This window comes from Zootermopsis nevadensis, unplaced genomic scaffold (assembly GCF_977971745.1).
Source record: "Zootermopsis nevadensis isolate Lab colony 2312 unplaced genomic scaffold, Znev_1.0 Znev_ptg000022l, whole genome shotgun sequence".
NCBI lineage: Eukaryota > Metazoa > Arthropoda > Insecta > Blattodea > Termopsidae > Zootermopsis > Zootermopsis nevadensis.
In genome coordinates, this window is record NW_028259154.1 from 13,621,325 (window position 1) to 13,648,200 (window position 26,876).

Sequence of the window (26,876 nt, forward strand, 5' to 3'; positions counted from 1 at the left end):
TACAGGTAGACTGAAGAGAAGGCAATGCTTTCGGAAAAGGAAAAGGTACAGCGATGTTAAGTGGGACCTCTTAGGTCGTGAGAGAAGGAAAGAAGGTGTACACGCTGTTGCTACACTAGCTCCTAATTATATTCGCCTTGGGAGGGCAGAACTTTGTCGACTCAATGCTGATAATAAAATAATGCTGTGTACTCTGAAAATCTTATGAAACTCAAAAACCACTCGTTGGGAGAAAGTCAGAGTTAATGCGTAGTAAGCACTTGACTTCAAGTAAAATTACCCCGCTAAATCACAATAAAATTTGAAGATAAGGTAGGTATGTTGGTCTATTTCATTATGATTATTGAATACTTTCAAAATAGACAATGTTGTTACTAAAGAAAGTCGTCAGTTTACAGTTATCTGTACTATGTTATGATTAAATGGACAGTTTTAAATTCTGTTCTCCAGTTTACTTTCCTTTTCTGCAAAGATTACACTAAAACTTAAGTATACATTTAATTCTTACCCTTTCTTACTTAAAAACAATTAGCTTTCAAATGCCTAGAGCATATACAGATCAGAATCACCATAAAAAAGAAATTTCCTGGCCAAAAGAACTTCTCTCCCTATAGATCACACAGAAGTAGTTCTCTTCAAAGTCCGACCTAAAACACACACACACACACACTACATCATAACAGCATCGTGCTCGAATAAGAAATAAACAGAACGAAGCTGAAAATAAACTCACAAGTGTCAAGAAAAGAGAGCTTCATTTTTTATACGTCTCAGCAAACTGGTGTTATGTCTGTAACGATACTTTCATTTGGGGGGGGGGGGGGGGGTGAAGAAGAAAACGTCCACAACTTACGTGTTTTACTTTTTCCTCGTCCACAACAACTTTTAAAGTAATGTACCACAAAATGTCTGTAGCAACACGAAAAAAGTTCTCAGTAGTAAAGGATTCGATATTAGCCTACTGAGGATCTTAATAATGCAGACGCCTGGCATACCAAAGTTCAGAGAGGTCGGCTGCGATGAGACACGACATTTTGCAGGAGAACCGACTCAGAAAGCAACTAATGGGGAGAAAATGACAGTGACGAAAACATGATAATAATTAAAATTAAACTCGGAGAAACACGTTGCGATGATTTGAATTAATCTGGTTCAGGACTGCATTCAACAGCTCGACATCATTTTACTTTACTTAAGCATAATTCAATCTCATTCGGCATAGAATGATTATTTCAGTTTCTAAGGCCTATAGACAATTTCATAATTTAAATTTGATTTTTTCACTGTCATATCCAAACGTTTTCTTAATTGCCTTATAATGGAAGGACTTAATTTTATACTGCGTACTCTTCATATGTTATGTAAATAAATAGGCCTACTTATTTATTTTTCTCTGCCTTTACTTCCAGACTAACCTCTTGATAGACTTTCTGGGTAACTAATATTCAGTATTTATGTTTTCGCCGAATAAATTAAAATCATCTTCGTCGTGTGTGGATTTCAAGTTGAAAAGTAAAGAACCAAATTGTGCTGGTTTGACGATTAGAAGAAAGTCTGGAAATTCAGTATAGTACATATATATATATATATATAATGTTCAACATTGACCTGGAGCTCCCGAGTAATTAAGAACTGCACTTAACCTCCACCCCCTGACATATAGCAGATCAGCGACCATAGTTTGGAATTGATAAGTACACACTCGAAAACTACTTAACCCGTTATTGAATTTAATATCAGTCTTGGCAAAATTATGATGAAAAATAGACGGTAGGTTTCTGAAAGAATTATTGGATCATTTTACAAGTTTCATTTAATTTTCAATTAATACTGGTCCTGGGGGTAAAGCAAAAAGATTTATTTCAGTTAAGGGGGTGGGCGGGACGACGTGACTCGGCTGGGTGTAGGAATGAGGATGTTATGGGAATAAACAGGGGAGAGGTGTAATAAAAGAGACTGGATCCATGGGAAGTAGCTGGCTTATGCCAGTGGTGGCAGAGGTAGCTGGTAATGTCAATAAATAATGATGAGTCGATACAATGTCCACGTCGACAGGAAATGTGTAACGTTATTACCGAATGTCAGGTTTTCTTTCTTTTTTCCGCTTTAGGAACATACATTATTTTCGATCGAAGTGAATGTAATGAAAAACCATCGTAGTGCAAAACCATTGTATACATCCATTCTGCGCCACTTTCATCTATGGAAAGCAAATACTGACTATCATTACAACTACTCTGCGTAAAATGATTTTCGATAATGTATTTAACCTTTTTAAATCGAACCACGTCTAAATAATATTTAAGAATTCAGCCCGTACAATAAATAATACACCATTACAAAGATTAACTAATTCATTTTTTGATGAATGGGTCACAAGATGAATTAAAAACAAATTAATTTATTATATATATTTCCGACTTAACAATGATTATACATTTTCCCGGTACCCTTTTAGTGCCTGAGCACTGCGGGTCCCAACTTTCTTCGTTGGCTCGATCTGTAGACATTCGGTAGGACTCCTTGGACGAGGGATCGGCCCGTCGCAAAGCCTCTACCTGTACACAGGACAGCACGACACAGAAAAACGCGGACAGACATCCATGGCTTGAGTGGGATTCGAACCCACGGTCCCAGCGACCACGCGGCCACTACGGACCCCAATTAATTTTTTAACAGTTCAAAATCTGTGGATATTCTTATACCTGGAACATTTTCTTAGTAATCACATCCCTCTTACACACAAACACACACAGAGTGATGGGTCTTTAAGAAAGAACAGAGAATGGCGATGTCTTTAAGAATACGGTGCTGAAGATAATATACTGGACACAGCCTGGTTCTATAACGATAATCTTAACGGGCAAGCGATGGGCAGGGAATGTAAAACGCGTGAGAATATTGAAAATTAGAGACAAATTTCGTCGGAAAATCAGAAGGGAAGGACCACTTCGAAAAACTAGGCGCAGACGGAAAATAAAATTAAAAGATATTTCAAGATGGGTAATATGGTGTGGACTGGAGGATCTTGTAAACACGGTAATGAACAATCGGATTTTAACAAACGGCGAGAAATTTCTTGATAATCTGAGGAATTATTAGCTTCTCAAGGAGTCAACACTACTGGGACATATCCATATATTTTACTGTTGACAAAGAATTAATACAACGTGTATCAGGCGGGCACAGAAACAAAACAAATTTAATTTGTATTTCGTCAGTTACACGAAATACGGAAAAGTATTTAAAACGAAAGTTATACATTTCAGTTATGTTTATGTGTCATGTGCGAAATTTTGTATAATGTTCCGTTTTTGACATTTCATTCAATTTCGTCTCTCATGTATGTGATGAATAGGTCGCATTAGTCTGATAGGATCCAGAATGTAATTTACCTAAAGTACTACATAGTGCATGTTCAAATGTGATATTATTAAAACAAATATGAACCCGTTTATTTGCGTATGGAATTAAATATTTGGAGAAACAGGCAGACATGACCGACAAAGAAAGGGTAAAACTGACATAATGAAGCCTTTTTAAAATATACATTACTAACTATAATTTCCTTTCCCATTTTAACAGACTATCATGTATCATTCTAGAATGGCGTTCCTTTGACATTCGTGTTCTTGAAAGAAACGTATAACCTCTTATTTTATTTCTCCGCAAAAATTACTGACATTATGAGATTCCAGGTCTGTCCCTGACAGTATTACGTAATTTGCATTCAATTAAGGTTTATAACCGACTCAAATTTCTTATGCAGCACGTTATTGGTTTTTGCCTTCTTATATTCTGTAAAATATATTCCTGCTTCCTTTCTACGTGGTACGTAAAGCGTACTGACATATTACAGTCTAAAAATACAAGCGGAAACTATTGATTGAAGACATAAGACACCGGCCAATAAACTTGATTATTTTACTTTATCGGCTTAAAGATATACCACGCACTTGACGCTCTTAATAGAAGTGAACATATTCATGGCATATTTGGTAAATGGTACAAATTACAAAGCTCTTCAATATGTACTTTTCTCTGTCCTCTCCCTTATGTCCAATATATTGTTCTTAGCACAATTATTTCTCTCAAAATATGGTGTTACACGAGTCTAATAAAAACACAGTGTTCAATTAGATTAAAGTTTCCTTTCGGAGGTTTCGTGATCTATTTAGACATTTGGTAGGACTCCTTGGACGAGTGATCAGCCCATCGTAAGGCTCTTAGGTGCAGCAGCACTCAATAATTACATGCTCCGAACGATATTTGTCGTTCTCAAACCAGTTGCAGTGCACTGTGGTCAAAATTAATTCCAAAGACCAGTAAATATTTTCCTAAGAATACGTGTGTTTCATGACGTGGTTTGCTTGGAGGAGGAACAGCATTTTGACCTTACGGTGCTGAAACTCAAGAACAATATGTGCATACATCAACACTGCAAATGAATCTGTATTGACATGTGTTGGAACATTATAACGTACCACAAACTGAATTCATAAGACACTGGTGAATTACCTGTCAAGAAAATCTAAAGCAGTAAACACGGTCATAAATATTACCCGTAAGGCCCAAAATAAGTTAACAGCATAACCATGACAACGATTATAACAACACATTCACATATATAATTACGTAAGGCCCAAAGCACCTTAAGGTCAAATGATCACAAAACAGTAATCAACTAATACTTGCTTATTATATAAACAGACTGTGAAAATGAAATCCCCTGATGATGGACCTCTGAAACGTCGGTTAACTTCTAACCGACTACAAGGCGCAACATCTCAGCAACTCTTAATATTAATTCCGTTGCTACACAAGAAACTGAGCTGTCTATAATTAACATAATCGGCAATAAATGCACGGATATCGAATTCGCAACCTGTATTCAGGCGCCATTTTGTATTCCAGCTGTCTCTTCCCCTTATTAGTATGATCAAATCAGAAACGCTAAGACAGGCAGAAAATGTCCGGTGCAATCGGATCCAACATTCTTGACAGAAGCCTAAGGTAAAGAGACTATTCGGTTGACCTAGACGACGAAGGAAGGTGACATTAAATTCACCTTCAAATGCACAGAACGAAATAGTGTGGATTTGATTTGGCTCAGAAGCGACCAATGAAACACAGCAATGAACTTCTGGTTTTCATAACAGACTGGAAATTTCTTAAGAGACTTGCCGACTATTTACATCTCAGGATCCTATATTCGACGCACTTTTCTTTGTACAAGTATGACACTTTATAGGCATACTGTACCCGGAGCACAACATATAATCCTAATGTAACCCCAACTAAAATTAATTCCTCCCGACTCAGTCTTCCGTCTTCCCTCACCTGGTTGCAGTCCAACATCTCCCGGGAGGGTCTTCAGTGGTTCCCATTACCACAAACATGAAGCCCATTCTCCCCTCTCCTCCAACTTGTGACCTAATTCCATTCAGAACGAAAAGTGAACAAAGTGTTTCTCCATGTCCTCTCAAGTAATTTGCTACATCCTGCAAGGAGAAATTAGTTAGGTCGGTGGCAACTTGTGGCCATCACTTTACAATTTCGCTGTATCAGTATTAAACTCTGCAATACATGATATTTCAATTATAGAAGCAATTCAAATTTTAGACGCTTAGAATGTAAAATTTCTTTTAAAAAATGACGATAACTGAACATACAGAAGATCGATATAATCTTCTGAAGCCGAAGTTCGTTTAAATAATATTTAGGAATTCAGTCCGTGCCGCAAAGAAAACGCAACTCTTCACTATTACAAAGATCAAGTGGTTAATTCTCTTTAAGAAAATAATCTCTGTTTAGCCTGAGAATAACACGAAACCCTTAACAAGAAGATGAAGGTTATTCGTTTTAAAAGTGGGACACGCAGTTACAGTTTGGGCGTTAAAGGGAAAAATAAAAAAGTGAAAATGTAGTGATATAAAGAAAGCTTTAAGTCAAAGCATTCAAATTTTATAAAGTACCTAGAAAATTATCCGTCAATAATAACTATAACATCTTACGTAGTGCTTACAAGGCACAACGGATCACACATGGACAGTTCAAGGGTCCCGTAGGTTATCATGTTTCTTACGCAACTTTCGAATTCTTGAGCAGACACACGATGTTAAAACTGAAAATCGTGGTTTTAAAAACTGATCACCAAACAAATCACATTTAAAAGTGTATTGTATCTATTCATCAGTTTGTAATACGACGTATGCTATTCAGTTAACGATTATTTTCCGAAAAATAACTATATCAATATTGACGAATGAAAACAGTATCTAAAACGTATGTTTTCTTCTGTGAAACTTGTGCATATTATATACATTATATTGCAGTTCACTTGTTTGTTTTGTTAATAAGCAGGAAAGAGCCAATAAATAAATTATCTATTCGAAGACAAACGATTTTTTTAAATCGCCTGATGATAAAAAATGACCAGCAAGCAACCAACAGCTGTATTTTATATGTACAGATAGATACAAGTTCAATTAAATTACGATTAAAACAATCACAATATCTATAGCTCCAAGTGTTACACAATTTAATCACAGGAAGTATAATTTGTGTCAAGTGTCCAACAGTGCTCAAGTTTAAAGAAAACCAAGGAAATTGTGTACTAATTTTATTGCACAGGCTATTTATTTATTAAAGAAAAAAGGATATACTATTAGAATGGAAGAAAATAACACATCTTAAGGGAATAGAAAATTACTGACTATCAAAAGAAACACTGAGAGAAACAAAGAAATATTAAAGAGAAAATTTCGATAGGGAAGGCAAGAAAGCATATTGGACATCGAAGGTAAATTCCGTTACAAACGCAATCACGAACACTGGAGCCGTGAAGCTGCAATTTTCATCGCAACTGCTGTATGAGAAGTAGTAATTCGATTAAATTCAGTACACTAATGGATGAAATGGTAGATATGCAATGAAACTGACATTAATTATTATACAATTAACTGTTAATAATTATGCGGAACCCAGATATACGTTATAATCGAAGCCTCAGAATACAATTTAATTTATCAGATTACATGACCAACAATCCCGTCACCTATCATTCAAAGTGTGAACTTTAATTGTATGTGCATTACATGATCTTCTCGAGTCCCACAAGTGCAACAATAATTATGTTTTTCATGTTGGAACGCTGTGGGAAGCCCGAAATTAGTTTATCATGCAATGTAGGGTTAATTGAGTGTTGAAATGTATGAAAAACCGTGCACATCATCATCAGACAAAAAAGCTGAGTCTTATCAAATTTTAAACATTAAACGTTTAAAGCCGAAGCTCGCGTAAATAATATTTAAGAACTCAGTTCGGACCGCAAAGAAAACTCCACACTTCACCATTACAAAGATCAACTGGTTAACACTCATTAAGAAAATAATCCCTGTTTATACTGGAAATCATACTTAACCCATAAATACAAAATGCAAAGTTACACGTTGTTAAAGTAGGTGGAACATTTATTTCCCACTGGGCTAGTGAGGAAATGTCTTTGGGTACCATCACAAACGGCTGCACACCTCTATGTCTGTTCCCACAAACACTTTCTGACCAACTAACGCATTTTCCTGAAGCTTGGTGCGAATACCACACCACTAGATGCCTAACAAATCAGACATGCTGATGTTTGTGATGGGTCCCAAATAGGAACACAGAAACTTCATTAAGATAGCATCATTCAAGATAAAGACGCAAACACTGATTTGAAGCTGTAGAATTATCCTTCGGAGCTCATTAAACAATTATGCTAAATGAGAAAGCATGTGTACGTCTATAATATAAAACCCAATAATTAAACAAACACTCATAAAGTTAAATAAATATCGATACGTAACCCGTCACTCAGAAAATCGTAATAATCGCATTATGATGAGTTCATGTACCCTTGTTTTCTTCGACATATGAAATTTAGTAAACAAGAGCAGATAATCCTAACAGAATGTACAACACACAATGAAGAAGTGGATATCATATCTAACTCCATGAAGCAGAGTCTTTGACAAGCTTGTCATTACTCAGCTGTTAAATACGTTCTCTGCGTTTCAGGAATCCCTGATGATTCATTATCGTTTGCATATCTCGACTCCGGTCCCTATCCTCGGTCAGCAGAGCCCAATAAAGTTTGCACATTTTAATATTATACTCTCATCTATCACCTTGAGTATTAATGTAGAACTGACATTAGAATCACAGCCTGAACATCTGAAGAAAAGCAGGATTAGCAAGTTCTTCCCACAAAACTAAGTACGCGCGTGCACCAGTACATTTCATAAGGGCTGAAACTAACGCAAGTACCAAGTAATGTTCGTGGTGCTTCGAAATTACACAAATGAAGGGATGGAAACTTTTCTTTTAAAAACAGAATAATAATTCTGTATTTTACTCTACAGCACAAATGAAGTTTAACATATTAAAGAAAAGCCGGCATAGCAAGGAATTGAATTATCGAATTTTCTAACCTCAAACCCGGAGAAAACTGCAGTTCAGTAAGAAATGTGTCAAATTAAAGGAGACGGTGGCCGACGGCAAAGCAGTTTAATGCAGGAGTGACACAACTGTCTTTGTCTACGTACCTCATTTAAACCGTTCTGACATACGAAGTTTTATGTGTGAAACATCAGTCAATTAGCTTAGTCACTTTACTTAAGGTCGTAATAAAATTAATATCTATAGTTTATTTGGTAAAGTTTGTCACCGTAAATTAAAAACAACTCTAAGATCAGGCCAAATTATTCTTCCGATTTATTCGACTGTGGTTGTATAAATTGCATGGGCTTTATAACATAAATAGGGCGATGATTATTGATTATGAAATAAGTTGCAAAATAAGGAAGGCGGTGGTAAATTTGAAGAGGTTTCAGAAGTCTGCTGTAAATCAGAAACAAATTCCCGTCTCATCCCACTTAGCTATACTGTTTGTATCTGAGACATGAAAACGTTGGTCGTTGCATATTTAAAGGCACTACTTGGTAATTTTAAGAGGAGAGTAACTGTCACCGCAAAAGCTAAGTTAGGTTGCATTCAGTCTGGGATTCGAAACGGGCATCAATCGAATACAGATACGAATCCATTGTAGACGAGAAGAAAAAATGGTCAGTGGAACCACGGTTCCGGAGAATTAGACGTAAATACGTCTATACGGAAAGGAAGTTTATATATTGGCTTTATTCTAAATATTTCCTTCATACATGCTTTACAATTGAGATAATTTTGATTAAGACATTGTTTATTTAACTTGAATTAGTTACGCTTAAGATGGCTCTGTGGTAGCTGAATGTAATGTAATGTTAGGTAATCAAATGTTTTATAGGGAACAACAACGCCGAGAAAACAGATGACGTTTCCTAGGTAACAAAAATGTCGAGTAAATAGATGTTTCTTAGGTAACCAATATTGTCGATTTGTTGATAAACAGATGACGTTTCCTAGGTAACCATTGTTGTTTATTTGTTGATAAACAGATGAAGTTTCCTAGGTAACCATCTTACACATTTTCGTCACACTTTTTTGCGGAATGACACTGACCCTAAAATATAGACGTATTTACGTCAAAAAAATCAATGATCTCTTACATTTGGCCCCAAAAGATACACCTCGTGTATTAAAATAACTTTTAGTATGTAGGATTAGAATATATATCGTACAGCTTCAATCAAGTAAACTCACGTACTGTGTTAATTTCATGGAGGCTACTAGCAACTCCGGACACAAGACGGCTTCCTTCTAGTTAATTTTGGATCTACATTGCAAACGTTTCTGCACTCAACAAAACAAATAACTACATTCACTCGGCCAAAATACACTTTAAAATCTAAACTTGTCCCCCTTGCTTACTAAGAAGCACATAATGAAAAGCTGAGAAAATATAATTTCATATACAGCAGGTTCTCACAACATACACTTTTTCAATGCGAGTACAATGGGTAATTTCTATTCTACATCACGCGCTGAGGCTGTTACTAGAGCGACGAGGTTTCACTGAACATTTACGTTATAGGGTCTACAGACATATGTCGCTCTTACACTATTATACTGGCAGACTGTTTGACGGTGATGCATATATGATACCCCTCAAGCCCTATTAGGTTAATATAATTGTCAATTAATAGTATATATAGACATGTGTATCCTGTCAGTGCTCCTAGACCTAATTGTATGGGAATATTAAAAATATAGGAAAGGTTTGATTTAAATCTTGTTGTGAACTGAAGCAATATTCAATTATCAGTTACATGCATATTATTTCATACACTGAGGACTAACAATCAATCTCTATTTATCTAAACTCACGATAATTACAACTGATTGACTAGTTACCACAGATGAAATGTACCGCAGAGTATTTCAATTTCAAGGCTTAATAAATTATAAATTTTATTGCAGGTGCGTTATGCAACTTGTCATTAATAAGGTTCCCTGTGTCAAAATGTCGATAATATATCTTGTTATCAAACTCTACCACATATGGAATGAAATGAGGTTAACACGAATTCTTGTTATCCTAGACGAATATGACTTGCCAGCTTTAGTGGAGGAGATTTCATGTTGACCGTGTTAAGACTTCTTAGCCAGGCCAATACTTTAAAAACAAAAAAGTCACACTTTATATTTCAGCACTATTCCGTGTATTGGAACACAGCAGAACCTATCAGATAAATGCAGCATCGTTAGTCAATAGCAGCCAGCTAGGCAAGTCAAGGAAGGAATTCACCCCGCTCTAAGGTCACCAGTTCAGCGCTGCTAACTCTGCGAGTTCTCGCATGTGCTTCGCTGTACTTGTCGTATCGTTTACGATTTTGCTGCGACCTTCGAAGCAATCAATTTTGTGACGCGTAACATCGGTGAGGCTTACGCTCGTGGCCAGCGTCTGGACATCAGCGCATTTTATCCTATCGGTTCTGTTGAGTTCCAGTGTATGGAGTACCAATGAACCACGGAATTATGACACGACATTACATTTAGCCGGGTTAACTGGGCTAATATTAATTCTACGCTCATAGACACGGTTCACTCTCAGACAGCTTTACCACAAAGGAAAGAACTTCCGGTGAACACAGGACAGACTGCGCGGGAGATAGAGAAAAAGCCTGGAAGCGGTGGCTGAGAGAAACATCCTGGTCATTAAGACCATAAATGGTTTCTTTATTGAAATATCCGGACTTGAACGTGTTTCTAACCGAACTGAAAATGATGCTGTGAGGCAGAGGGCAACATCTCCAGCACGATGCGACAAAATGTTGGACGGTGTTCATGATCTGAGATAGAAATTTCCGAAGGTGGACACATATGCACCTTCTGATTTTCTGTTACCTATAATTATCGGTAATTATTATTACAAACAACATCATTATCACAATAATTCAAAATCACAGTATTATACTATCAGGCACTGGCTCTTAAAATTTTTATTATAACGCAATGAAATTAACTTGATTTCAGAGAACTGCTTCGGAGTTTTCTAAAAATATGCCGCGTTCCTAAATTTAGATTATTTTGAAGCTTCTGTTTCCTGTTTTGCGGTATACGAAGTAGACTACGTCAAGGGCCTCAATGACGCGTTTTCATAACGGCCCGTGTTTAAAGGAAGCATCTGGCACAATTTTTACTTCCTGCACTTTCCACATGCTTCTCTTTTTCTTATACTTTATTTATCCTTCACGAAAAAGGTTTTTATTAGATTATTAATACTTTGTTCTGCACTGAATTGGCCCAGAAATGTGTCCGACAGCGTTTCTCATACCTCGTATTTTGTCAACAGTCCCTTAAAATAATTGCATACGACTGTTATTGTACAAAATGAAATGTTACTGGCTGACAATATTAAATTCTTGTATCTTCTAATAAGTTTTGTGTTATTGTTTCAGAACGTACTTGAGGGCTTACAATATGAAGAGTTTGCTGCACTGCATATAATACTTCAGAGAACATATTATGAAGCTTATTTCGTTTTTTACCTGTATTCTCCATAGAAAATTTTACAAGTACGTTGCCCACTTTGGTGTGGGGTGTGGTTTCCGTTAATATTGTTGCAACAGAACATGAGATTTGTGTGTAATAAGAACACAGTTTCGCATCGCCGCCATATTTATAATCCCGAATGCAAGAATCAATAGCATTGTTTATGGCATTACATAACACTCGTGTAGCAGGCAATATTTTGAATCTGACACGAGAGAGCTTCTTGTGAAAGTAACAGTTGCTCCGCTCTCCATAAAGTCAGCACCTTTTAAAATACTAAGGCACTTACTTTATCGCATCTGAAACAGACCGCCACATATTTCTGTCCTGTGTCAAATTAGCCTAGTCCATATTCTTATATTACATTGCTTCCAGATCCATTTTTGTATTTCTTTCCATCTAAGCCTATGTCCAAAACGCAGTCTCTTCCTTTCAGACTTCCAACTACAAAATGATTATGTAATTTTCATCTTTCATATGCTCGTCATATGTCATTTTAAAATCATGCTTCTTGATTTAATCACTCCAATAATATTTGACGAGGAATACAAATATGAAAATTAAATCTGGTGTCCCGGCAGCTGAATTTTATATGACTACACATATTTAAATTTATGCAACACCAAACGTCCGTTTGGAAAGGAAAAAAAAAAAAAAAAAGAGAGAGAGAGAGAGAGAGAGAGAGAGCATACTTTACAACCTCCCGCCGCTGCAACCTCTCTGACCCTTCGTTAGGAAGGGACTAAACACGCGGAAACCTGTTATTATTTACACCTCTTAGTTACATACCATCTTTTTGCTAGGGACTAATAATAATAGAGCCGGGAACAATGAAGCTTACGCCTTGGTAATACATTCTTACGTCGCATTATTTGTCTTCACGCACTGCATAGAAAACCCTAAAACATGCTGTGATGTGCAACACTATTTTCACATAAGATATAAACCTATAGTAGATGAAAACTAAATGAACTGGGAAGGGCAGAGAGTCTGACCCCAAAGTCGAATGCAATGGCCGAATCTATATGTGACATTCTATAGTTTTCCAATGTCTTCGATTATGACATACTTACATCAACGCAACTCATAGTAACCTTCAAAACGAACCTAAATTATAATCACTGTTAACAAACCGGAAAGAAATACAATGAGCCTTAATAAAATTTAGATGTTGGTATATAATATGAACCATTATCAAAAACATAAGGTCACTGACACTTATCTTTGAAGTGAAGGTTTAAGACAGTTTCTTAGCATTCGCCGGACGCGACTGAGAAAAAGCATTAATAGCCAAAGTAAGAGTATGAATTCGCCGGAACGGATTGGCATATACAAGAACATGGTTGCGACCATTCCACTTCTCTCGGACTCTGCTTTCGGCCAGCTGCAGGAAGTTTGGAACCAAATTTCGAAAGTTCAGGAAACCCCAGGGTATGGAAATGGAGCAAGAAATAACATCAAGCTCAAAGTACATCTGTATAAGTAATTTAGTTCCACTCCCAGGGTCGCCTGGTCAGTGTTTCCTCTTCGGTCCTCCTCTAGGACAAGCGTTCCAAGTAAATCCCCCTTTCACTCTAAGTTCAACAATGAGACGGCTCAGGAACTTCACTTAAGTTTGCTCATTAGAGATGCCAGGACTCTCCGATTCCTTGGTTAACACGCAAGATTGCCTACACAGGAGATCCCAGAACATATGGTCTTTGCTAGTGCATGTATTCAGAATTTCTTTATGTTCTAATAATATTCTTGAACAAAGAGAATTTGATGTTTTGAAGTTCGTTTCGCGGTTCTGAAATTATAACTGATAATCATATTTATTCCTTGATTTAAAACCTCATTCTTCTCTGATACTATACGGGTATGTCAGGGATCATGTTTTATTGCATTCTGTCTACGTGTTGCATCTAATTTAACTGATACTTTTGTATGCTACTTATGTTTATGTTCACCGCCAGCGAAATATTTCTTCATTTGAAACAGGTTTCTTAACATAGGATTTGAGACTTTCGCGGCGAGTACAATCAATAAAATCTTCTCGCGCAATCAGCCGCTTCAACTGGTTACCGTGGTAGACCGACGTTTCGGGAACCAACTCTGTCCCCATCATCAGGGTTCTGATGTCACTGGATACCTCGAAAGCCGCCTGTGTACACAGAAGATTTTATTGAGGTTTCTTAACGTTACTTCGAACTGCGATCTATGAAATCCCATCTGTGCAATTTCTACCGTTCTCTATTTGTTATTTTCCCTCACAACACATGTTTCACTTTGCACACACAGGTCTAGACTCAAATCAGATACAAACTAGAGGCGCAGAAACTCGCGTACGCGAGTGCAAATGTCACCTTGAAGATTTCCGATGAATCGCCCTGAAGACGGAGGCAGTATGACCTCTGAAACGTTGATTAACATCGACCAGACTACACAGCGCAACAACCCAGAAGACGGAAATCTTCATACTCACCGCTGTGAAAACCTCAAATCTTACAAATGTCACCTTCCTGAACAATACCTTATTATATACGGTCATGAAACTGACAAATATTCTCCGAAGTTCAAGATTATGTTCCCTTTCAGACAAAATTGAAATGTCATATGAATAATGTTTTTGGAACTAGATTTTCAATCTTTAAAGAAAGTTGCTTTAAATTTGGTCCGTAATCTGACCACAAACATTAATCCATGTTCTCGGGAAATCAACCGCGTCACTTCTTAACAGAACTCCGTTTCAGAGAGCTTCTCTGCCTCCATCATCAAGAAATGATGATGGTGGAAGTCAGAAAAGGTCTCCGAAACACTTCTGCTCCGAAGTGACGCGGCTGGTCGCTCGAGAATTTTTCGCCATTACTTGCCGCGAAAGTTTTAAGTCTTGTAACACTCTCTGCTTCTATCTCTCGTTTCTTCCTTCATTCCTTCCTCTCTTTCATTGTTTCCCCATTCCACGCCTCGCACCGCGTTAACAAGTGTGTTAAAGACGTAACATGAACGCTGGTTCTTTGAGGGTTATGACACTCGGAACTATCCCTAATGCACCGCTGATTGGTTACAACTTCCTTAACAAGGATGTGGTAATAAACGCAAAACGTTCCATCCACAAACATATAGCTCCAGACAGAAACTCAAGAGTATGCACTGCAGGTTATACACTATAAACCAGTCATTGTAACCGAATCAGGGCTACAAGGTATTAAACTGAACTTCATTCCTACACGTTATCCTATTCATAAAATTATTCTGTTACACAAGCTTGTCTACTCGTGACGTACATTGTTCGTTAACTCTTTCTCCTAATCGTGGTATATTCCTTTGCAGTCTTGTTTCTTCTTCCTACGTCGAAGGGAAGTAAAATATTTAAGCTCGGCGAACATGTTATGGTAAGGCGGAAAATACTGAAAGATAACCAACTTCCCCTGTTGTATGTATCTACAAGAACTGAGGAAGTTACAATACACGAAGATACAGACTCTAAAGTTGTTAAACTATGATTCCTACCTGCTTCCACTAAGATTCCGTATTACGATATATTGCGTCTCATTTATCCTCGTTTGAAGTTTGTTCTAAAACTAGCGAAGCGAACAAAGTCGGGCTCGCGGGTCGATTGTGGCCCATATTAAACTTCAGTGGAGCTTGCGATTATATATTATAGCCTACATTGGTTTTCAATGCGATGACTAATTATGCATCGGATTCGGATATGTGAAATTTAATATGGAGATACATCACACAAGTGTCTATACACTGAATCAAGCATATTGTGTTAATTACGCAAAGGGGCCATATTCTGAGGTTATATTATGCTAATTTAACGCAGTCGAAACCTGCAGTACTACAGGTTACAGAGGAAAAAATTATTAATTACGGACTTTGCTAGCATAGCTGAATATCCTGAAGCACTTTAGAAAAACAGACAACATTTCTCCAATGTGTACTAAACCTAAGCTATAGATGAAATGGATGGTGAGCTTCACGCTGCGATCGCTTTATCCCGGTACTCATGGACAGAATGAAGGGCAGGCCCAAGGGCCGATATTTACGGGGCGGCGAATAGACAAATCTCTGCCCCTCCCGGAAATCAAGCAAGCTCACGATATCCAGCCCGCATCTGAACACTTCAGACACACGTCAAGGGAACTAACTACATCCACTGGGCACAATCCTCTTTAAGAAGCTAACAGTTTCCCAGCTAGTCAAAAAATTCCATGTCTTTTATAAATCGGAAGTTTCATTACCGTGTTCAAAAAGCCAGCCACTGGGTCCCTATCCTGAGCCAAATGAATCCAGTCAAAGCACTCTGACCAGAACAGCAACAACATTTAAGCTACCAAAATCTTGACTTGGCTGATTCAAAGACGGCACTAAACATACATTACTCCTATGATTTATTGTTGTTCTCTCAAAAAAACGCACAAGGGACTGAAAATCATTAAACGCAGTGTTGCAATTTAAGCCCTTTCTATCAGCGGTAACAAGAAATGAAGTCGACTCCGGCGACAGCTGAGCGAATCATTAAGAAGTCGACTTTTAAAACAGCTGTTGCATTTCTGACATTCGAACCACCAGGGCGTATTAATGAAAACTAGTTAATTGCGATATTAATACCGTTACGCACACAGGCTTAATGTTCCAGGAACGATGGGTGTCATTTTACGACTTCCAGATTAACGATCCGTTATTCTGACAGCTGTTGTTCGCTACGCTCCATTTTACTTCGCAAAACCAAGTTTGTGGTAGACGGAACAGAGCAGAACACGATAAACATCATCCGGCTTTCCTGAAGCTGTGAGAACGAGGACAGCTCAGTCAGTACATTGAGAAGGCACGGCTGAGTGACCGGGGTTTGATAACCACCAGGCCAAGGACATTTCTCTTCAATGCCACTGTGTCCAAAGTGACTCCGATTCATAACCAACGTCCTATCCAATTTTTACTGGGGAATTTACCTTAGGGGGGGGAAAGCTGCCTTGTTGTAATTCTAGACAGGACAATAATTCAATGCAGAGGTCAGAATGAGTGGATCTGTATCTCTACTCCCCCATACGTCTTCATTGTATGGCGCTCAATTAAGCACGAAAACTGCTTTACATTTACATTCTTCTGGCGCTATGATATCCAACTTCAAAGCTGGGATTAAAAATAGTATATGAACTCCTCATTTGCAATATAAACTTGGTTAGTGTAAGTAAAATTATTTTAATCTTGTATAAAATGAGGTTTATATGCCTTCTATACTTTTGTTGACTTATTTCACTTTAGATCTTATCAGTTCATACAACACTCTATTTGTAACGCACAGAATTCTAACCAATAACAGTACTTCACGTAATTCTGGATATCAATGTGACGTGTGATTGAGTCTTAATAACTTCCCTGCTTCAGATTCATGGACTATATAGTGCTGAATAATATGAAAAGATTTTTATGAATTCAAAGCAGACGATGATTTGAAAGCGAGGGATTCCGGCCTATTTGAAGATACTATCCTGGTTTTCATCTGGAGTGACTTCGGAAAAATTAAGAAAAATAGTCACAATATCTTAAAATTGTCTAAATTCGAATCGTGAGTCTCTTAAATATAAGTCTACTGTGTTAGGCTAACTTAACCTGTTCCGTGGGTAGAAAACTATATGACTGAAAGAATAATAATAAATGCAACAAAGATTCTCTCTCTCTTATTACCAATCCATTCTTAGAGCAACTGACTGCGGAGTCCAGTGGCAGGTTATTTTCATCAGAGTTATGAGCCTTCGAGTTCCCAACGTTCCGCGAATTTCTTTCCCAGGGAAAAGTACACATTTTTCATACGCGCTATATGGGATTTGGGATACCTCTTTGGCACTGATGTCCACCGGCTCTTTTTAATACGGTAATAAATATTGGGATTTATATAGGGGTGAAAGGGGATTTCTTAACTAGTTGAGTTATTATATGCAAATCAAAAAAAAACTCTCTCTCTCACTGACTTCTTTTTACTTCGTTAAATATTTACCACGTCTAAAAATGCCTCAAATAAATTTAGGGATCGTATAAGCCGTATTACAATTTTCTTTTCTTGTGGGCCGTTTTTGAGCAAAACAACTTGTGGGTCGTGAAAGTACTTAAGTATAATACTACATAAATACAACAAAAATTAAATTTTTCTGAAAACAGCACGTTTCAATAATAAATCTGATCAAAATCCGTTTATGAAATTAGGATGTTAAAACACGGGGATTGGCGGGCGGCTATATAAGACGTCCCTATTACACTTCTATCTTAAATAAAGAAAGATATAAAATAAACAATTCTTATTTCTTTCACTCAGCTTTAAAAGGGCACATATTTCTTAGGACACAGACCACATTCGCCCATAGTCTCTGTAAGGGTATCACCCTTTGAATGGCTTAAAGCACACAGCCACATCTTGGTAGTTCCAAGAGACAATAAATGTATGTAAATTAGCTGTGTGCCTTCTAGCAGATGAAAAGCCACGTGATAAATCCAGATGCATAATTTTGTGACGTAATTATTATTTCATAGACCTACGTTCCCTCGTTTGCTAACAGCAATGTTTCCGGTATTTTATACAGAAAGCAACTTCGATAAGGATAGGTTGTTAATTTAGCCACTGCAGCAAATAAAAAACGAACTGAACAACGCAAAGTTGTGAAAACAATTTCAACATGCCACACGGTCTAGTTTCACCTTCATATTCTGGGTTTAGAATGTGGGAAAGAAGACTTTAATTGCTACCATTACAAGTTTAACTTACCCCACTATCCCCCTTGGGTATAATCTTACTCAATTGTGTACTGAAACTTTTTAATGTTTCCTGAGATCTTTACTCCTTTCCAAAAAAGCTTAAACACCCCCATCCCCAACAACTCTCATCCCTTAACCTTATAGTTTGCTTTTAAAGTGTCCAAAATAAAGCCTTACTCCTTTCCATTAGAGAATTTCTAGACCTAAATGGGTGGGTTGGGGAGTGTAGACTAATGGTTTTCTGGGGCAAAGAACAACATACACCACAATGGTATTTCTGTTTTTCCTTAGTTATTAAGTTGGGTAAACCGAATAGCTAAACCCTGTGAGGTTTAAAAACGCTTTAGCACGATCGTACACTTAATTCCTAGTGCTCAAGCTATTTAAATCTTTCCTCGCTATGTACGAGATATCTCGCTTAAAAGCACTGCTCTTACTTGTCTGGATTTTACAGACATATTTCAGAATATCAGTTAAACAAACGCGTCCTGTCATGTATGGAATATTTAAGCGAACACTTTATCGCTCGTCCACAATTTAAACTAGACATTAGTACTGAAATGGTACCCTACAGCCTACCAATAACGGGAAGTTTATTCAAATAAACGCCAGCCAGAAATGGGTAGCTGTTACTTAAATATAAACTCTGAAGACATTTGGGCAATAACAAAGTTGGCATTGGTATTTTATAGACTGCTGAACTCTATATTAACACTTAAATATTAATTTCCAGCTACGGACCTCCGTTTAGAGAAAGCATTCATACAAACAAAAAATATACTGTCACCAGATAAGTAGACCCTAAGTGAGGCAACGGTAATCACTTTTCGAATAACCTGCATAAGACATTACGTCTTTCAAGGTGAAATAAGAAAAATGTCTATGTAGTTCATAATACGCAAGCAAACTGTGTTAAGAAATCCATATTATAGTATTGTAATCTTATGGGTGATGACACCGTGTAGTCTTATAGGTTGATACCAAGGTTCCAGAAAAACGTTACGTTTCCATCTTCAGGGATACGACTCAGTCTTTATGTTCCTCCGAAATACAGGCTGATTCTAAAAGAACTTTACAACTTTGAAAATGTATAGAAATTTATTCAGAAGGCTTACAGAATCTGTTGAGGTGTCATTTTGTAGCAAAACAAATCAAGTTTTACCAACCACCTGTTAGACTACATGGTATCATAACCCAGAAGGCCACAAGCTGATCTCTGCCGTGAATACCATGAAATTGGCCAAGTCAGGATTTATGCCCATTTCTTTCATGTTAACATTTACTAAAATTGTATTAATTTGTTAAATACAATTTTTTTGGTACTCGGTAAGCAGACATTAGTGCAAATTATTTTTACTTAAGACCTTCTTACAGAGCACCGCTTAAATATCCTTTACTGTTGATACAAGTTGTTAAGCGATAAGTTAATCAACCAATCAGAAAGCTTTGACATTTTTACAAAACACACAAGACTGCATTAATGTCAACACACTTCGAATGGTTCTTATACCCTGATCAAACTACATGCAGTTTCGAATAACATGGGAAGATGTCAAGAATTGTGATTAGTCATAGATAGGACAAAGGACAACCATGACCTAGCTGAAGGCATTATCGCAGCATTTGTCCAGGAGGAAAGGACAGTCAGGAAAAATTACTGCTGTACGCGTCCTGAACACAAGTTCAACCTCCTCGTAGGAGTCTAATATAAACACGCAAAGGAAATCTCTTTATATTTTACACAGACAAGGTTTTAATCAATGGTTAACAGGACTGAAACTCAGACCACATTTTATATTACATGCCCTTCGGCTGAAATGTTAACTACCATTCAAATAAACCGAAGTATTGCATAAGCACGGAACTTTGGTTCATAACCGTTGACTGACTGAAGATACTTTATATCAAAGAGAGTTTGAAAATGATAGACAGCGAAATACACAAACATCCAATTCACTGGAAGCAAATAAAACATCACTTCTGTAATAAACCGAGTTTGCCATGTCGCCGCATGTACGCAAACATGTTATAAAGGACGGACTGCAAATACATTACGTTTGCTACTCCGCGTGTACTTATAGCAGAAAGAGATCATTGCAACATAGAAACAGCCTGTATGACCAGTCACTGTCGATAATGTGTCTAAAGTACAGCTGAAGGATTGAAGACATTGAAGTGGTCCACTGGCCACACTGACATGAGTAGGTCTAATAATGGTTATAATATTTTGACGTCCATAAATTGTTAATTAAAAGGATCTCGTAATTTTACAATGATGATCCAAGTTAAAATACATTTTTATGATAAGGAAATAAAGGGGAACACGAAGGACTGGATATAGTACAGCTTGATCTATGAACCACGTGGAGGGACACGTACACCTATGGCAATGTTAGAAACAAAGCAATCTTAGTAATAAGTCTGGTATCGAATTTGAGACCTTCTGCACAGAAGGCCGGCGCCTTTATACTTAGAAGCCGAAGCTCATCTAAACATACAAATTTTAAATTCTGAGTGCTCGCAGCTGTTACAAGTAAACACGTTAATAGGTAAGTTAAATCTGATGGACACGCTGACAATATTATGTAGGCACACAACTTTAAATATAATCCTGGTACCGTTCAACATGTTTATAATCTCATAAATATACTGATTTAATATTTTAACAATTTATTTACATATAATTTAATTACAGAATTTCTATATGCATGGTAGCATAATTCATGAAGTTGTTGATGACGAAAGAAAATATTGTATAACCAAAGTCATTCAGCCAAATTGTACATAGTGAACAAAGCGAGACTTCGTCATTTTAACAAATTAAATTTAAAATAATCCGACACAAATATCAGTGCAATAAAAATTAATTTGTATACGCTTTCCAGACTGATTATATTATGAGAAATAGATTCATACACTGGTTTCTCTCAGGGTCCTTCGGTTTTACCCTATTATCATCATTCCACGTCGCTCCTTATTGAGGTATGGACAAAGGGCCCGTTACCGGCCGCAGTTCCACAAAGGCATAAAACCCTCCCTTCGCAACAAAATCATTAAAATCAAATACAGATTACAATTTCTTAATAAGAAGATAATTAGGGACACAGAAAGTATGTGTCGGGTAGAGATATGTCCGTGGGACACTCGAGTTAATGGCGCAGAGATAGAATAGCTACTTTGCTGAACTTGTTTCGTTCGAAAGCAGTTTAAATCTATAATTTGTAAACTGAGTGCATTATGTCACATTCGAATATTTAGAGGCAGGATGTACCATTGTTGTTTGACGGATATGCTCATCTGCAGTAACACATTAGTGATGTTGCCTGCCAAGTCTTCATTCAAATGATCACGCACACAATGGCATGTGTTCTGTGTATTCTTTTCATCTGCAGAACCTTGGATGTGTCCGCGTGATGTGTAGTTAACCATTTTTAAATGACTTCCCAGGAAACGGCTGTGCAGTTCTCCAACAGAGGGCAGAGACCAACATGCTGCATTTCATATTAATGCTCGGCGCTTTGCTGCTGGTCACCAGCAACTTCTGCCATGCTTGCGGTCGGTTATGTTTCCAGCTGAATGAAAACGTAAGTGGTTTCGCAAAAAAGACGATTACCGAGTGTACTGTTAAGTAAAATACATTAACCGTTTCCGTTCTGGGTTTAATTTCGTAAGCAATAATTATTTGTACGGTTGTTGGGAAACAAACCTTAAGCAAATAGTTACATTTATCATTAGTTTTATGTTATACTATGTTTTAATGGCGGATGTGACTATAAATATGACGAAGTTTCAGTTATATTAAATTTCTTAACACTCCATTTAAAAAGAGGAAGAAACTTGATGCATTTTCCTTATCAATGTTTTCAAGGAAAAACTGATTTCTTATCTATTTAGGAAACTGTTATTCTACGCATACCCACTAAGTCCATCAGAGACCACTCTACTTTCGCTGTGAACTATAGTTGTGAATTGTAATTTCAAAATCAGTTCCTTAGCCAAATTTGTTTCTCTGCTGCTCTGTAGGAGCGTTGACATCTTTAAGGCCGAATGTATTTTGCTTACCGATATTAGTCAGAACTCTGCTTCTACGTACCCGAGACAAAACTTTCTCCTGAGGTACCTAATGCAGCAGCTATTTCCGAAATACATTTTGTTTTTAATATGTGTTACATATTATTATTATTAGAGTGGTAATAGTATCCTCTCATCTACGCCTCGGTCACCGAAGTAAATTTTCCTTTGCAGCTTACTTACTTCTTTTATAAGCATTTCTTATCTCCCGCACATTGCTTGTTCTATGTCCGCATCATCTTCCATAATTTCATCAAACTAATAAAAGCAGATGAAATGAGTAAATTTTGCCTTTCCTCATAATATAATTTTCTCGGCCCTCCGCCCTTCCGTTGTATTTCATGTTTCACAGGCCCAAATATTCATAACTTTGTTCTAAATCACGCTCAATCTATGTTATATCATCAGGGTGAGAGGCTAACAAGCGAAACACTTTAATAAAGAACAGGCAAGATTTCGCTACTATACACTAAGATTTAGGGTTTTATATAGGCCACCCGAAATTAAAACATTATGGGTTAAACGGTAGTAAACATTCCCCAGATTTGAATTGTGAGTAACTTCTATATACATGGGCTTCAGATGGAAGTGTAAAAATGATATTACTGTGCTTATTAATAAACAAAAGATAAATCTATTTACTAACCCCTTTGGAGATTCTAAGATGATCCACACCCGTAATTACAGCGTGATACAACATGCAATATTACCATTACCATATGATTACCGACCTCTTAATATAACCGACCTCTTAATAATTTGCTTTAAAACCCGTTAAACATAAGTTTAAAAAACAAATTTTCAGATTCCACTGACTGAAGCGGGAATGATAGGCTACAAGCCCTTTTAAGAATCGAAATCTAGACGTTCAGTTCAAGAGAATGTTCCTGTAATGATAACATTCAAAATCAACTTTCAGAATTATAATGTACATAACACAGTGCGCTGCAACTTCGACTCTTCTTACACGATTTTATCCGTGATGTATCAGGTCCAGCCAGTTATCAGATTCCTACATTGTTTACATTCTTCTTTATTTGCGTATTTAATTCTTTCCAGTCATCTACTTACAATCTTATTTAATCCTTAAATTCTTACTTTTCTAGGCCACTGATTCCTTAATTTTTCCTTTCCTTCCTCATTCCCTTTCACCAATTTTTTCCTTTCTATCTGCCTGAATATGTCTATGTATGTAGACCCACGTTATTTACCCTGGACCAATCTGTGCGTTTCACCTACGTCACTAACGTGCGGCTAGAAGGGGAAAAATGAATTCACTATGTACACCAAAGACATTGCCTACACGAAAATTTAAACAGCGAGATATGAAAAAGTACCGCTGGGAAATAACGTTTATACCATGAGCAGTAAATGCTTCATCTGTTACCTCATCCAACTACTATGATCATCTTGCCATTTACTTCTAATGGACATGGACCACACAGATTCATTACTCTGTGTGTCTGTCTACCTCGTTCTTCCTGCTTCTTGCAGTGTGTGTCTGGTACATGCTGTCCCGGGCTTGCCTGCATTCCTCCTGCACAAGGCGGCTTGATCGGACAGTGTCAGAACTCCAATGCAAGACTGTCGCAGGTAACAAAGTGTGCATAAGTGGCACTTACTCTACCAGTATCATAGAAACGCAATTACTTACAGCTCTTGCACTAAAATGTTATGTACCTGTACATTGTGAGTACATACCGAACTCAGACGTTCAAAGAACTTTGTGCACGATTATAACACTTTAATACTCCATAACAATGCTCCTGGTGTTAATATTTACGTTTGTGTATCGGTTTTCTGTTCTATGATAACGTACTTAGAACTTTGTTATACATAGCCTAGATGTGAGTGATATTTAGCAAAGCAAAATGTGTGATTATGATTGTAATTATTTTTAATTTTCTTTTTGTTTTACAGATTGGTGATGAAACATTGAAATAACCTTACGAATAATAATAGTAATTTACATATATTTCTGCATATCTCGAATTGTAAACATCATAAAAATCTCTATCTAAAAGAGTCTTGATCATCGCAACTGACGCTGAATTAGTGTATATATATATATATATATATACACACACACACACACACACACACACACACACACAGACAGAGTAGTTCACAGTATAAGTTTGAGGCTGCGTTCACTTTTCTTAACTTTTCACTATCAGCGACATATGATAAAGCATGTTCCTGCACTTATTAAGATCGTTTTTTATTTTTCACAGACAGTAAAGGTAAAATATCCTCTTGTGTCTAATGGATGGAAATTGTTAAAACCTACATCTACTGCAATGTTTAAAATTGTTCTTTTGGCCTTTGTCCATCGTATAACTTATAAATCCATAAAATAAAGTTTCGAAAGCTGGATTCTGCTTCTGTCTTCAGGTAAAAAGGGGGGAAGAGGACAGAAAAACTGTCTGCTGGATAACACGAAAAGATAAAAAAAAGAGGAGACGTTCGGCCAAATTTCGAGCTATTAGCATGAAAGGACTGATAAAACTCAGAAGCGTCCAATAAAATGAGCATCAGACGGGACTGAGCCCAAATCTCCTAAACAACAATCAAATTTAATTGCCGGCGAGCCAAAAACATCAAATAAAAGGTAAATCTAAAGGAAATTATTCGTAAGACAAACGAGAATCATCATATGAGGGTCTCAAAATATTACCCGAGAAATTTTGCTGAAGCAAAAGCAGGTGCACAGTTAATACAGAGGAAGGCAATAAGATGTTGTTAATGTGGAACACGCACGCTAGAGCGCATACAAGTCGTCTCACTACCAGGGTCTACACTTCTTAGTAGGAAACGTGACTCTTAGGCTGAATTGACCTTAAAAAAGTAAGTAATCAGAAAGTTTCTATAGACAATTGCAACACCTTAACCCCCCTCCCCAACCAAACCAAACTTTGCTGGCCGACTTAAGCTATTCTACGCATGCTGTAGTTCCATCACACATACATTGTGCAGAAACAAAACACTGAAGAAAATTATAAGTTTCGTATTTAGAAATATACGGGTTGCTTGTCGTTAATCTAATCCTGCGTTCAAAACGAGTATCTTCATGTTTCGACAAAATTAAATTCTTTTATTCGGAAATTGCCCACGTTGTAAAATTAGGCGTAAATGTGACGACAATATTAAAACATATATACAAAATGTTATATATGGATGTAATGTGGATTCATCTGACAATATTTTGGGTATGGGAAAACAATAAACATAATGCCTGGGGATTTTCTGACCAGCTCAACGACTCTACTCCATGAAAGTAGACGGTGGACGCATCAGTGTGTGTGAAGCGTAAAATAAGAACACCTTAAATATAATTCGTTCGCTTATGACAAAACTGACAGCTCCATAACACACGCACAGCATCCAATACTATTTATCACTGCTGCTTTTCAGTTCTGTAATGTGTTCCGAAACATTGAAGAATCACTTACTAGAAATTTTAAGTTGCCGGTGTTTAGAATAGCCCACGTAAAATCTTCAACTTTGAGGGACGAGAAATCATATCACCTATTGTGTTGAGGTTAGTGAGCAATAAGGCGAAATTGTTTGAATCTTTGTTAACATACTGGAACAGAAGAGATTGAGGAGCAGACGTTAGATACAGAGAGAGAAAGAAGAAATGGTATAGGAGACGAGGTCACCTATTCCGTAAACAATAGAATAGTAAATGTTTAATAAACTAAGGCAAGTCAGGATTTTATGATGAGGATTAAGAATGTTATTTACAGTACAATTTAGGTCACCCAATAGCTTCATTTATTAGTCGTCTAACGATAAGTCTTTCCAGTTGTCTATTCCACTAAATAAACCAGGAATTGCGCAATTAAATATCCACAAATGGAAACTTCCTGCAACAATTACTACATGTGAATAAATCATTCCATATTGCCAGTCACTGCTTCCCGATAATGAAATGATCAGTATATTATTGCCACCATATAGATATCAAAAGATAAACAATAACAGTAACAAGCTAAAATGTTACAGGAAATGACATATTTAACCACACAGAACTAAAATCTAGTCGTGAATTACGGCCTGGCCATTAGCAGTCTCCTGGGAGAACAGCTATAATT

The 26,876-nt window shown here is 37.0% G+C and overlaps 1 protein-coding gene and 2 long non-coding RNA genes across 7 annotated transcripts in view; 1 reads left to right on the forward strand and 2 right to left on the reverse strand.

Moving 5' to 3' along the window:
* LOC110832694 (uncharacterized) overlaps positions 1 to 9,917 on the reverse strand; it is a 96,047-nt gene extending 86,130 nt beyond the window's left edge. Inside the window, exon 1 of the long non-coding RNA XR_002544015.2 lies at positions 9,683 to 9,917. This is a non-coding gene — a long non-coding RNA (uncharacterized LOC110832694). The remainder of the gene's footprint in view (positions 1 to 9,682) is intronic.
* The window catches only part of LOC110835907 (limbic system-associated membrane protein), an 893,271-nt gene that overhangs the window by 489,909 nt on the left and 376,486 nt on the right, over positions 1 to 26,876 (reverse strand). The gene's annotated exons all lie outside the window — the stretch shown is intronic.
* On the forward strand, positions 22,166 to 25,153 carry LOC110832693 (uncharacterized). Its single transcript, XR_002544014.2, has 3 exons — positions 22,166 to 22,292; positions 24,274 to 24,372; positions 24,700 to 25,153. It is a non-coding gene; the product is annotated as an uncharacterized LOC110832693 (long non-coding RNA).